The sequence below is a fragment of the Lutra lutra genome, chromosome 7, assembly GCF_902655055.1.
Source record: "Lutra lutra chromosome 7, mLutLut1.2, whole genome shotgun sequence".
In the NCBI taxonomy this organism is placed as follows: Eukaryota; Metazoa; Chordata; class Mammalia; order Carnivora; family Mustelidae; genus Lutra; species Lutra lutra.
This window is the reverse complement of record NC_062284.1, coordinates 127,414,395-127,427,478: the sequence shown is the minus strand read 5'-3', so window position 1 is coordinate 127,427,478 and position 13,084 is coordinate 127,414,395. Positions and strand designations below refer to the sequence as shown.

Here is a 13,084-nt window from a genome sequence, read left to right as displayed (position 1 = left end):
TTATATAAATATATAAATATATAGATGATTATCTATTTATCTAAAATAAATATCTATTTATTTATTATTAATATCTATTTATTTATATTTATATATTTAAAATATAATTTATAGATAAATATCTATAAACTTATAGATATTTATATAATATAGATATAGATAATATTCATATAGATTATAGAGTATGTGTATATATACACATACTTTATATAAACACATACTCTGCAATCTATATTAATAAATAAATAATAAAATCTATATATTAATAAATATATAATAAAATCTATGTCTGTATTTATATAAAATACCTAACTCTATTCATGAAAAAGACCTAGAAACAATGACCAATACAGTAGCAGTGAGCATACATAATGCTCAGTTTATAGTCTTGAAATTCCCTTTTCTATTTAAGAAAATAGAGGGACATCTTGGAGAACTGATGATTCTAAAAGTGTGGCAGGAAATATAAAAGATGGGTCTGGAATATCCTGTCTTAGCAGATAACAAGGAAGCCATCGAGGCTATCAAATGGACTTAGAAACCAACCAAATGAGGGTAAAATTTCAGCTGCAACAAAGATTATAATTGCAATCAATTGAAATGTGCAAATACATTTCAATAAGAGTTCATAAAGATATTTGGCAAAAACACTAACTGATCACCTTCTGAAGATGGTATGGAAAAAAAATTATATTCTTAAAAACTATGTAAATAAAACAGAAGAATCAAGTATTTGTTCTACCTCTCCTATATGAACTGTACCAATGGGTGACCAAATAATAGATTAAGAAAAACGTCTTATAAATTATTACAACTGATATAGGAAAACAAAATGACACAATATTGCGATTTTGCAACCCACCATGAACTAGTGTACGTAGTCATTATACACAATAACAGCTAATTTCAAAGAAGAGCAAACTTTAGCCATGTATGTACTTCTTGACAAAAGAATATGGAACCACTTATAATCATGCCAGAAGGATGGAAACTGGCTGACTCAGCTGCTAATACGCAGAAAATGCAGAGGGCAAAGGCCATGTTGAATTGGACTATGAGGATGCAGTAGACAGGATCCAGACTTTGAGAAACTCTTTGGGTCAAACAGCATAACAGACAGACTACAAGGAAAAGAAAGATATGGAGGCTTAAACACATATTAATTTTTTTAATGGGCAAAATGGGACTATAATGTCTAGGGATGCACATTCGAATGATTAAGCAAGGAAATAATTAATATAAAAGTCAGGCTAGGAATTACTTTTGCGGGGAGAGGCCATGATTGAGATGGGGTACATGGAAGGAGCTCCTGGGGTCACTGGTGAAGTTTTATTTCTTGACCTAGGTGGTGGTTACCAGGATGTTTGTTCCCAAAATAATCACTAAGCTACAAATTTAATTTGTATGATTTTCTACATCTGTGATTTGTTTTATAATATAAAGTTTTTAAAAGATGAAAACAGAACTATCTACCTCATAGTATGTATATGTGTGTGTGTGTGTGTGTGTGTGTGTGTGTGTGTGTATACACATTTGAATATCCGGCTTCTGGTACATAGTAAGTACTTGATAAATATGAATCCTCTTCGCTATTAATCCTGTTGAACAGCCTTGCTAGTGTGATTTCAGCACCATTGCAAACATTACTAACTTGTGTGACTAATCAAAAATAGTTAATACTCGGGGTGCCTGGGTGGCTCAGTCTGTTGGGCAACTGTCTTCAGCTCCGGTTATGATCCTGGAGTCCCAGGATTGGTTTCCCACATTGGGCTCCCTGCTTCTCCCTCTGACCTTCCCCCTTCTTGTGCTCTCTGTTTCAAAGAAATAAATAAAATTTTTAAAAATTTAATAATTTTTTTAAATTAAAAAATTAAAATTGCTTTAAAACCTTAATATATTATCTCTCTTTGGAGAGAGAGGTTTTCCCCACATCCAGAGTTCTCAGAGACCTTTTAATTCTGTAAAAATACCCAAGCCTGAAACTTCCCCAGACTTGGCCATGAGCAGATGCCAACTTACTGTGCCCAAACTTTTCATTTTCAGGTGGTCCATTCAGTGGTCTGTGGCAAGATGATCACATCGGGGTCACCACTTGTCAGGAATGGCCAGCAACCCCTGTACCAATGGATGAAAGATTACTTTAAATTGTGCCACAGAAGGAAGAAGGCAAGGGGGGTCAACACTCAGAGACAAAGACCCTTTGCTCTTCTTTGCTCCCACTTTTATTGGTTGTTCAGGATAATCATAAATCTTTCACTGTTTTTCAAGCACATGATATGTGTGTGACAAGAGGTCTTCCTAGAACTAGGAGGATCTGATTATGGGAAAGATATGATATGCTAATCTGTGTGTTCTCCATGTTCTCCGAGTCCTGCTAAATATAGCCTAAGGGACAATGCATACATCTCTTAGATCACAGGATGGCTGTTTGGCCTAAGAAAGCTTCAGTTAAGGCAACTCCCAGCTGCATTCCTACGGTGGAGTGGTCATCCTATGGTGGAGTGGTCATGCAGGCCTTGGCATTCCAAAGGCCTATGCCCCTCTCCAAAACCTTCCCTGCCTCAGGGGCTTTTGTGTTACATTTTAGCAAGTCAGGTGCTATGGATGATTTCATGCTCTACATTAACCCCAACAATTCTCTTGCTAGTTCTAATTAGCACTTAAGTTGATTTAGCTTTCTATGTGATTTGCAAATAATAAACTGTCTCCTCCTTTCTAATATTTATAATTTTTTTTTTTTATTTTTATCTTATCCCATCTGTTAAAAAGCAATACTAAATAAATTAGTAAATAAATTAGTAATAACTAATCTACTTACTTTATTCCTGATTTTGAATTATTCTAGCCTTTCACCCTTCAATATCACATTTTCTATTTCAGACTGATAATTTTAGAATTTTAAGCAAGTTTTCTCCTGTCATAGGTTCCTAAGACTCTTATTTTTAGCAACATTTTACCAAATAATTTTTTGCATCTACTAAGAAAACAATATACATATTTTTCCTTTTCAATTTAGCCTAGCTTAGTAAAATGAATTGAGAATGATATCCACCTAAGGATACTAAACTTTGTTTCAGGGCACAAATATACCTTTTCTTCAGAGATTTAGAATTGGCTTTTAAAAAACAAAATTAAATTTCTGAGAATTTCTTTTTGTTTCCATCATTGTGAAAAATAGGTTGAGTGAGTATAAAATTCTTGAGTCATATTTTTCCCTCAAAATCTAAAGATTGTCTCATAGCAGTTAATATTGTGAAAGGGATGTAATTCATAACTGACTTGTTTCTTCTGCCTAATACTTGTAGGTATTTTTCCCTTTTGTCTCCATATTTAAAATATGTTGAGCTTAAGTGTAGGTGCAGTTTATTTTTATTTTGCCTGAATTTGAGTTGATAACTGCTTGCAAGGTGAAAATGCAAGTGTTCACTTGTGGGAAATTTTCTCCTCTTCATATTTTTTACTATTTACCTGTCATTTTTTCTCATATTTCTACATTGAATAGGCTGGGACTACTCTTCACATTTCTTATATTTTGTCTTATAATTATTCATTTTTTTCCATCAGTTTTGTGATAATTTCTCAAATATTAGTTGAAGATAGTCATAACAGATTCATCAATGTGTTTTCAAGTTTGTCTTCCTTGTTTGTTACAGTAGTTGTAAATTAAGTAGGCATGTGACCTTGCTTCCTTAACTGAGGTGACTGGCCCTATGAAGTACTTCAGAGGGGTCTCTACTTCATTCCATAGGCTCTTTCAATCAAGCACAAGCTATGAGCACCATACCAGTAGCTCAAGGTACATATCTCAAAGATTTTACTGAGACTGATATTTGCATGCTACTTCTTGTATCTGCTGATTACCCCACAATTAAATTGTCCGAAGGAAGGACCAACCAACCTGCTAGTCCTAGTCCCTATAAGCAAAAAAATAAAAGCCTGCCTGGTGAAATCCCTTTAATATTCACAACCTTAATCAGTCTCTCCTTTATCAGATCCTTTAAAAAATTAATTCTTTAATAAGATTCTTCATGGTATTTAGACCTAGTTTTCAGTTTTGATAAGCAATTTCCATTCTTATTATGGCCCTTTGTCAAAGAGGCATGTGGGACAAAGACTGAGGTGACTAACAGACTTGGAATATGTCATCATATAAAAAGAACACCATCATTCTCATAAATACCTCAACATAAAGACAAAAAAAAAAGGAGTGGAGGATTCAAACAAAGCATTCAAAAACTATTAGAAAATAGCAATGATTTAACATGACACTACTAAACTCCAAGAAGAGAAAGAGAATAGAACACCAAAACATTTAGAGAGACAGTGGCTAAAAATTGTCTCAAATGAATGAAAATCAATGCATCACAGATCTGATAAACTCAGAGAACCCCACACTGGATAAACATGAAAACATACACACAGACACATTATGGTCAAACTGATGAAAAGCAAAGATAAAGAGACAATCCTCAAGATAGACAAAAAGAATGTACATATAGAGAAACAAAGTCATGAATTACACTTGATATTTGTCAGAAAGTACACAAGCCCAAAGATAATAGACTCACATATTTAAAGAATGGAAGGAACAAGACAGTAACAAAACAAATAACAAATAACTGCTGACCTAGAATTGTATATTTAGCAAAAAATCTTTCAATAATAAAAGGGAAATCTTTTTCATAAACTTAAAGCTGAAACAATCGTTAGATGTGTACTCAAAAAATTTCCATCTTCCATCAAAATCTTCCATCAAAAGAAGTATGATACCATTTAGAAATATGGATCTTACATAGAAAAATTAAGAGCAGAGAAATGGCTTTTTTAAAAGGATGCTCTATAAGAAAGATACAGTGTTGTAGCAAACCTATCCACAGAGACCTGGCATGCCAGAAAGGACTGGCATGATATATTCAGGGTAATAAATGAGAAAAATATGCAAACAAGAATGCTCTATCCAGCTAGGCTGTCATTGAAAATAGAAGGAGTGTTAACAAAGCTTCAAGGACAAACAGAAAATAAAAGAATTTGAGATCACCAAACCAGCCCTATAGAAACATTGAAAGGTGCCCTCTAAGCAAAGAGAGAACCTAAAAGTAACATAGACCAGAAAAGAGCAAAGATGATATAAAGTAGTAGTCATCTTACAGGCAATACAATGGCACTAAATTCATATCTTTCAATAGTTACCCTAAATGTAAATGGGCTAAATGCCACAATCAAAAGACAAAGAGTATCGGATTGGATAAAAAAGCAAGACCTGTTGATATGCTGTCTGCAAGAGACTCATTTTAGAACCAAAGACACCTCCAGATTTAAAGTGAGGGGGTGGAAAACCATTTATTACATTAATGAACATCAAAAGAAAGCTGGGGTGGCAATCCTTATATCAGACAAATTTGATTTTAAACCATAGACTGTAATAAGAGATAAGGAAGGATACTAAATCATATTTAAATTGTCTATCCAACAAGAAGATGTAACAGTTATAAGTATTTATGCCCCTCACATGGGAGCAGCCAATTATATAAACCAATTAATAACAAAATCAAAGAAACACATTGACAAGAATACAATAATAGTAGGGGACATTAACACCTCCCTCACTGAAATGGACAGATCATCTAAGCAAAAGATCAACAAGGAAATAGGACTTTAAATGACACACTGGACCAGATGGACTTCATAGATATATTCAGAACATTCCATCCCAAAGTTACAGAATAAACATTCTTCTGGAGTGCACATAGAACATTCTCCAGAATAGATCACATCCTGGATCACAAAGCAGGTTTCAACTGGTAGCAAAAGATTGGGATCATTCCTTGCATATTTTCAGACCACAATGCTTTGAAATTTGAACTCAGTCACAAGAGGAAAGTTGGAAAGAACTCAAATACATGGAGGCTAACGAGCATCCTACTGAAGAATGAATGGGTCAACCAGTAAATTAAAGAAGAATTTGAAAAATTCATGGAAACAAATGCAAATGAAAACATAACTGTTCCAAATCTTTGGGATGCAGCAAAGAGAGAAGTATATAGCAATATAAGCCTTGCTCAAGAAACAGGAAAGGCTCAAATACACAATCTAACCCTCCACCTAAAGGAGCTAGAGAAAGAACAGCAAAGAAAGCCTAAACCCAGCAAGAGAAGAGAAATAATAATGATCAGAGCAGAAATCAGTGAAATAGAAACCAAAAGAACAGTAGAATAAATCAACAAAACTAGGAGCCAGATCTCTGAAAGAATTAATAAGATTGATAAACACCTGGCCAGATTATCAAAAAGAAAAGAGAAAGGACCCAAATTAATAAAATCATAAATGAAAGAGGAGAGATCACAACCAACACCAAAGAAATACAAACAATTATAAGAACATATTGTGAGCAAGTATACACCAGCAAATTTGATAATCTGGAAGAAATGGATGTTTTCCTAGAGACATAAACTACCAAAACTGAACCAGGCAGAAATAGAAAACCTGAAAATATCCAAAACCAGTAAGGAAATTGAAGCAGGCATCAAAAATCTTCCAACAAACAAGAGCCCAGGGCCAGACGGCTTCCCAGGGGAATTCTATCAAACATTTAAAGAATACCTATTCTTCTGAAACTGTTCCAGAAAATAAAAATGGAAGGAAAACTTCCAAAGTCATTTTATGAGGCCAGCATCACATTGATCACAAAACCAGACAAAGACCTCATCAAAAAGGAGAATTACAGACCAATATCCTTGATGAACATGGATGCAAAAATTCTCACCAAAATACTCACTCATAGGATCCAACAGTATATTAAAAGGATTATTCACCACAACCAAGTGGGAGTTATTCCAGGGCTGCAAGTTTGGTTCAACATCAGCAAATCAATCAATGTGATACATGACATTAATAAAAGAAAAGACAAGAACCATATGATACTCTCAATAGATGCTGAAAAAGCATTTGACAAAGTACAGCATCCTTTCTTGATCAAAACTCTTCAAAGTGTAAGGATAGAGAATATATACCTCAATATCATAAAAGCCACCTATGAAAAATGCACAATGAATATCATTCTCAGTGGGGAAAAACTGAGAGCTTCTCCCCTAAGGTCAGGAACACGGCAGCGTTGTCCACTATCACCACTGCTATTCAACATAGTACTGGAAATCCTAGCCTCAGCAATCAGACAACAACAACAACAACAAAATAAAAGGCATCTGAGTCAGGAGCGTTTGGGTGGCTCAGTTGGTTAAGCAACTGCCTTTGGCCCAGGTCATGAACCCAGGGTCCTGGGATCAAGCCCTACATCAGGCTCCATGCTCAGCAAGGGGCCTGCTTCTCTCTCCCTCTCTCTCTCTCTGCCAGTTCTACTTCTTGTGCTCTCTTGCTCTTTCTCTCTGTCAAATAAATAAAATCTTTTAAAAATAATAAAAATAATATATATATATATTTTTAAAAGTACATTCAAATCGGCAAGGTCAAACCCTCACTCTTTGCAGATGATATGATACTTTATGTGGAAAACCCAAAGATTCCACCCCAAAACTACTAGAACTCATACAGGAATTCAGTAAAGTGGCAGGATATAAAATCAATGCACAGAAATCAGTTACTTTTCTGTTTATCAGCAATAAGACAGAGAAATTAAGGAGTCAACCCTATGTACAATTGCACCCCAAACCATAAGTTACCTAGGGATAAATCTAACCAAAGAGACAAAGAGTCTATACTCAGAAAACTATAGAATACTGATGAAAAAACTGAGGAAGATGCAAAGAAATGAAAAAAATGTTCCATGCTCATGGATTGGAAGAAGGAATATTGTTAAAATGTCTAGGCTACCTAGAGCAATCTACACATTTAATGCAATCCTTATCAAAATATCATCAACTTTTTTCACAGAAATGAAAGAAATAATCCTAAAATTTGTATGGAATAAGACCCCGAAGAGCCAGAGGAATTTTGAAAAGAAAACCAAAGCAAGTGACACCACAATTCTGGACTTCAAGCTCTATTACAAAGTTGTGATCATCGAGACAGTATGGTACTGACACCAAAACAGACACATTGATAGATCAATGAAATGGAATAGAAATGGACCTTCAGCTTATTGGTCAACTAATCTTCACCAAAGCAGGAAAGAATATCCAATAGGAAAAAGACAACCTCTTCAACAAATGGTGTTGGGAAAATTAGACAACCACATGCTTAAGAATGAAACTGGACCATTTCCTTACACCATATACAAAAATAGACTCAAAATGGATGAAAGACCTAAGTGTAAGACAGGAACCCATCAAAATCTTTGAGAAGAACACAGGCAGCAACCTCTTTGACCTCAGCCACAGCAACTTCCTCCTAGACATATCACCAAAGGCAAGGGAAGCAAGGGCAAAAATGAACTAAATGGGATTTCGTCAAGATCTTTGCACAGCAAAGGAAACAGTCAACAAAACCAAAAGACAACTGACAGAATGGGAGAAGATATTTGCAAATGACATATCAGATAAAGGACTAGTATCAAAAATCTCTAAAGAACATATCAAACTCAACACCCAAAGAACAGATAATCCAATCAAGAAATGGGCAGAAGACATGAACAGACATTTCTGCAAAGAAGACATACAAATGGCCAACAAACACATGAAAAAGTGTTCAATATCACTCAGCATCAGGCAACAAATTAAAACCACAGTAAGATACCACCTCACATCAGTCAGAAGGGCTAAAATTAACAAGTCAGGAAATGGCAGATGTTGGTGAGGATGTGGAGAAAGGGGAACTCTCCTACACTGTTGGTGAGAATGTGAACTGGAGCAGTCACTCTGGAAAACAGTATGGAGGTTCCTCAACAAGTTGAAAATAGAGCTACCCTATGACCCAGCAACTGCACTACTGGGTGTTTATACCAAAGATACAAATGGGGCGCCTGGGTGGCTCAGTGGGTTAAAGCCTCTGCCTTCGGCTCAGGTCATGATCCCAGAGTCCTGGGATCGAGCCCCACATTGGGCTCTCCACTCAGCAGGGAGCCTGCTTCCTCTTCTCTCTCTGCCTGCTGCTCTGCCTGCTTGTGATCTCTGTCTGTCAAATAAATAAATAAAAATCTTTAAATAAAAAAAAATCAGCTAAAATAGAGAAGACTTGAACAACACTATCAACTAACTTCATCAAACTGATATTTATTGGCTCTTCCATTCAACAAAAGAATGACATATTTTATTTTCTAGTGGTATGGAACATTTGCTAAGATAGGCTATACTATGGGCCTTAAGATGAATCTCAACAGATTTTTAAAAATTTAAATCATTCAGGGTGGCTCTGTCAGTTAAGCATCTGCCTTCAGCTCAGGTCATGGTCCCAGGGTCCTGGGATGGAGCCCACCATAAGACTCCCCACTCAGCAGGGAGTCTTCTTCTACCCTTCCTCTCTCCTTGCTTGTGCTCTTGCTCTTTCTCCCTATCTCTTTCAAATGAATAAATAAAAAATCTTTAAGGGGTGCCTGGGTGGCTCAGTCATTAAGTGTCTGCCTTTGGCTCAGGTCATGATCACGGGGTCCTGGGATGGAACCCCACATAGGGCTCCCTGCTTGGTGGGAAGCCTGCTTCTCCCTTTCCCACTCCTCCTGCTTGTGTTCCCACTCTCACTGTCTCTCTATCAAATAAAATAAAATAAAATAAAATAATAATAATAATAATAAAATTTAAATTATACAAAATACAATTTCTGGCCATAATGAAATTAAACTATGGTAGTAACAAAAAGATATCTAGAAAATACCCCAGTATTTAAGGATCACAAAATTGGTTTCTCATAAGTCTCTCATAAGTCTATCTTTTTTCTCCTTAAATCTAAATCTATTGTGGGGCTTTTGTCTCAGAGGACATCATCAGCTTCCCATGCTCTAAGACATTAAATTTTTCTGCTTTTTTTTCTTTTTAACCCCCAACTCCTCTATCAAACACAGACTCATCTGTTGACAGATTTGTGACGCTACCTCTGAGAAGTCTCTATTTCACAATCCCACTTAGCCCCAGTTCAGGTTCCTATTACCTCCCCCGTGGCTATTCTATCAGCTTTCCAAACAGTCTTCTTTCATTTACTCCTTCAATCCAGTCTTAAACAAGTGTTACCTTCCTAAAACAGGATTTCCAATGAAGTGTGCACAATGATCTGTTAATCCTTTTAGATACACTATCACAAAGTATTTCTGTGACCAAAAATATTATGAAAACATAGCTTATTATATCTCTTTGAGCCTTACAATACCTCTTGGCACATTAAGATTATTTGAAGTATTGCAATTAAGAAAAAAAAAACCTGTTTAACTTTGTTTAACCTAGCATATCCCAAATTTGTTTGGAAATTAAGTTTTTGGGTTTTCTTCATATAATACTTAGCAATAATCTAAGAATAAGTGTTTAAAAGAATGTTCTTCAGCAAATACTTTCCAAAATCACAATAAAACTTCACTTTCCCCCTCTTTTAAAAATTAGGTGTTATGAAATGACACCCAATTTCTGTGGCCTAGCTGCAAGGTGTTTCATGGTCTGGCTTCAACCTTCCCTTTGAGCTGGTCTTCCTTATATACCCCCATGCTCGGTCCACTGAATCATTCATGACTCAGTCATTCTGGACTAAGGCCCATGACTCAAGAACACCGAGTACTTTCCTACCAATCATCTTGTTCTTTCCCCAGTGTTCACCATTTAAGTCCACCTGTCCTTCCATACCCAGCGCAAATGCAGCATCATCTATGATGAGATGTCATTCATTTATCCAGAAAACATTAATAAATATATACAAAGTACTAGGTACTAGGGTCTAGTCCAAGAAGGCTCCAGTTGGACATAATCTTTCCAAAATAATTCAACAGCAAGCTCTGCCTATATTACACCTGTGCTTATATTTTATGTATATTAAAGCACCAATCAACAGCTGATTCTCAACCACTAAGTGCTCTCCTGCCAAAGGCTTACAATGGCTATTCCCTCTCCTGGACTACTCTCCCAGGAATCTCTATGGCCACTTTCTTACTTCTGCAAGTCTTGATACAAATGGGATTTTCTCCATGAGGCCTTTCTACACCATTCTTTAAAATTGTAGCTGCCCTTCTCTCTTTTTTACCTTACTTTTCTCCATAATATTTACCATGTGTTATAAAGGAACTTTTGCACATCTGTGTGATGTTAACTTCATAATAACAGGGACCTTTATCTATCTCATTCACTGCTATATGCTTAGTACCTAGAACAATGCTCACTACTTAGTAGCTGTGATGGCTAATTTTATAAAAGTCTCAACTTGGCTAAACCATAGGAATCAGATATTTGGTCAAACACCAGTCCAGATGTCACCATGAAGGCATTTTTAGATGAGATTAATATTTAATTCAGTAGATTTTTGGGTAAAGTAGATGAGCCTTCATAATGTGGGTGGGCCTCATTCAATCAGCTAAAGGCCATAAGAGAAAATAAAAACCTGAGCTCCCCTTAAGAAAAAGGAATTCTGCCTTCAGACTGCATTCCAGCTGCAGTACCCACTCTTTCCTGGATTTCCAGCCTGCTCTCCTATTTCACTGATTTCAGACTTGCCAGAACTCACAATCTTGTGAGCCAATTCCTTAAAATTAATCTCTCTATGGATATAAATATTTATATCCATCTGTGTCTCTATCATCTATTTATCTATCATCTATCTATCCATCATCTATCTTTCTATCAAGAGAGCGAGATTCTACTGATTCTCTTTTTCTGGGGAACTCTACTACAGCAGGAACTCAGTAAATATTTGTAGAATGAATAGATGACTTGTCATTAGTTATTTACAGCTTAGACTCTAAGCTCCTAAAAGTGGGTATAGCTTATATATCCTTCATTTGTTTGGTGCCTAGCACCATTTTTCATTCATTCATTCATTCATTCAACATATATTCGTTCATTACTGATCTAGTACCACACATGAAGCCCATGCCACATACATGCCTTGTACTTCTCTATTCCTGGTTTTATTGTCCCACCAACCCTGTTCACTTATTTAATTCTACCTATCCTTCAAAATCCAGTTCAAATACAACATCTTCTATGAATAGGAAGCCATTCATCTATTCAGCAAACATTAATTAAATGTCTACTATGTACCAAGTGCTGGGTTATGTTTGTTGAATAAACATATGAAATTCTGAAAAGAAAGTGTTACATAAAGAGAAAGTAGGCATGATTAAAAAGAAAAAAACTTATTAAAGCTGAACTTGTTAGTATGAGAGTCTATACATTAGTAGTATTGCAAACAGCAAAAATACATATATCAACTGATTGGAATCACTTGAGTCATGTGAAATGTAGTCTCCAGTCAGCCAAAGGACCACAGCACTGGAGCATTTAGTACAAGAAAGTAGCACATTCATATGAAATCAAATGGTCAAGCAAATGCTGGAGGTAAGAAGCAGACAAGCTCAAATGGTAGTACAGCAGGTTGAGTTAATAAAGAAGGAAATGGTAAAGGGTTTTCAAAGGAACATCAATTTTGCACCTTATCTATATTTTTCCATCCATCAGAAGTAATCAATCCAGGTTTAGCATCAGCACTAGCAAGCTAAAGCTTTCTGTATAAGGTAAAAAGCAGTCTTCGTGGCTCCCGTCTTGCACTGAAATGATATATGAGGGTAACAGAGATTGACAGCTTGGAAAGGTCACTTGTCCAGTCAGCCCAGCACACCTCATCTTGCTTCCATGTCATAATAAACTTCACTTGCAGACCCTGTCTGAAAGCATATCCATATGCCTTGGATGCTCCGGGAATGGAAAGGTCATGTTGGACCTGAGTACCTCTCAGTCACGTGTGGGTGCTCCTGGTCTCCACTGACTTGCATATATTTGTATTTAAAACCACAAGCAAGTAAGTTTCCATCTCTTATTCAGCCTGTCAGCCTGGGTCTGAATCATAAATTATATATATATATATATATATATATATATATATATATATATATTTTTTTTTTTTTTTTTCATTTTACAGTCAGAAAAATCTCCTCTTCAAGGATAATAAAATCAGTCAACCAGATTCTGCCCTTCGTTACTTATGTACAAATCCTGCTGAGGTC

General features: G+C 35.8%; 1 protein-coding gene across 1 annotated transcript in view; it reads right to left on the bottom strand.

Moving 5' to 3' along the window:
* DIO2 (iodothyronine deiodinase 2) overlaps nucleotides 1–13,084 on the bottom strand; it is a 224,022-nt gene that overhangs the window by 114,641 nt on the left and 96,297 nt on the right. Inside the window, 1 exon segment of the mRNA XM_047735554.1 lies at nucleotides 2,020–2,115. The gene's annotated coding sequence lies outside the window, so the exon portion shown is untranslated.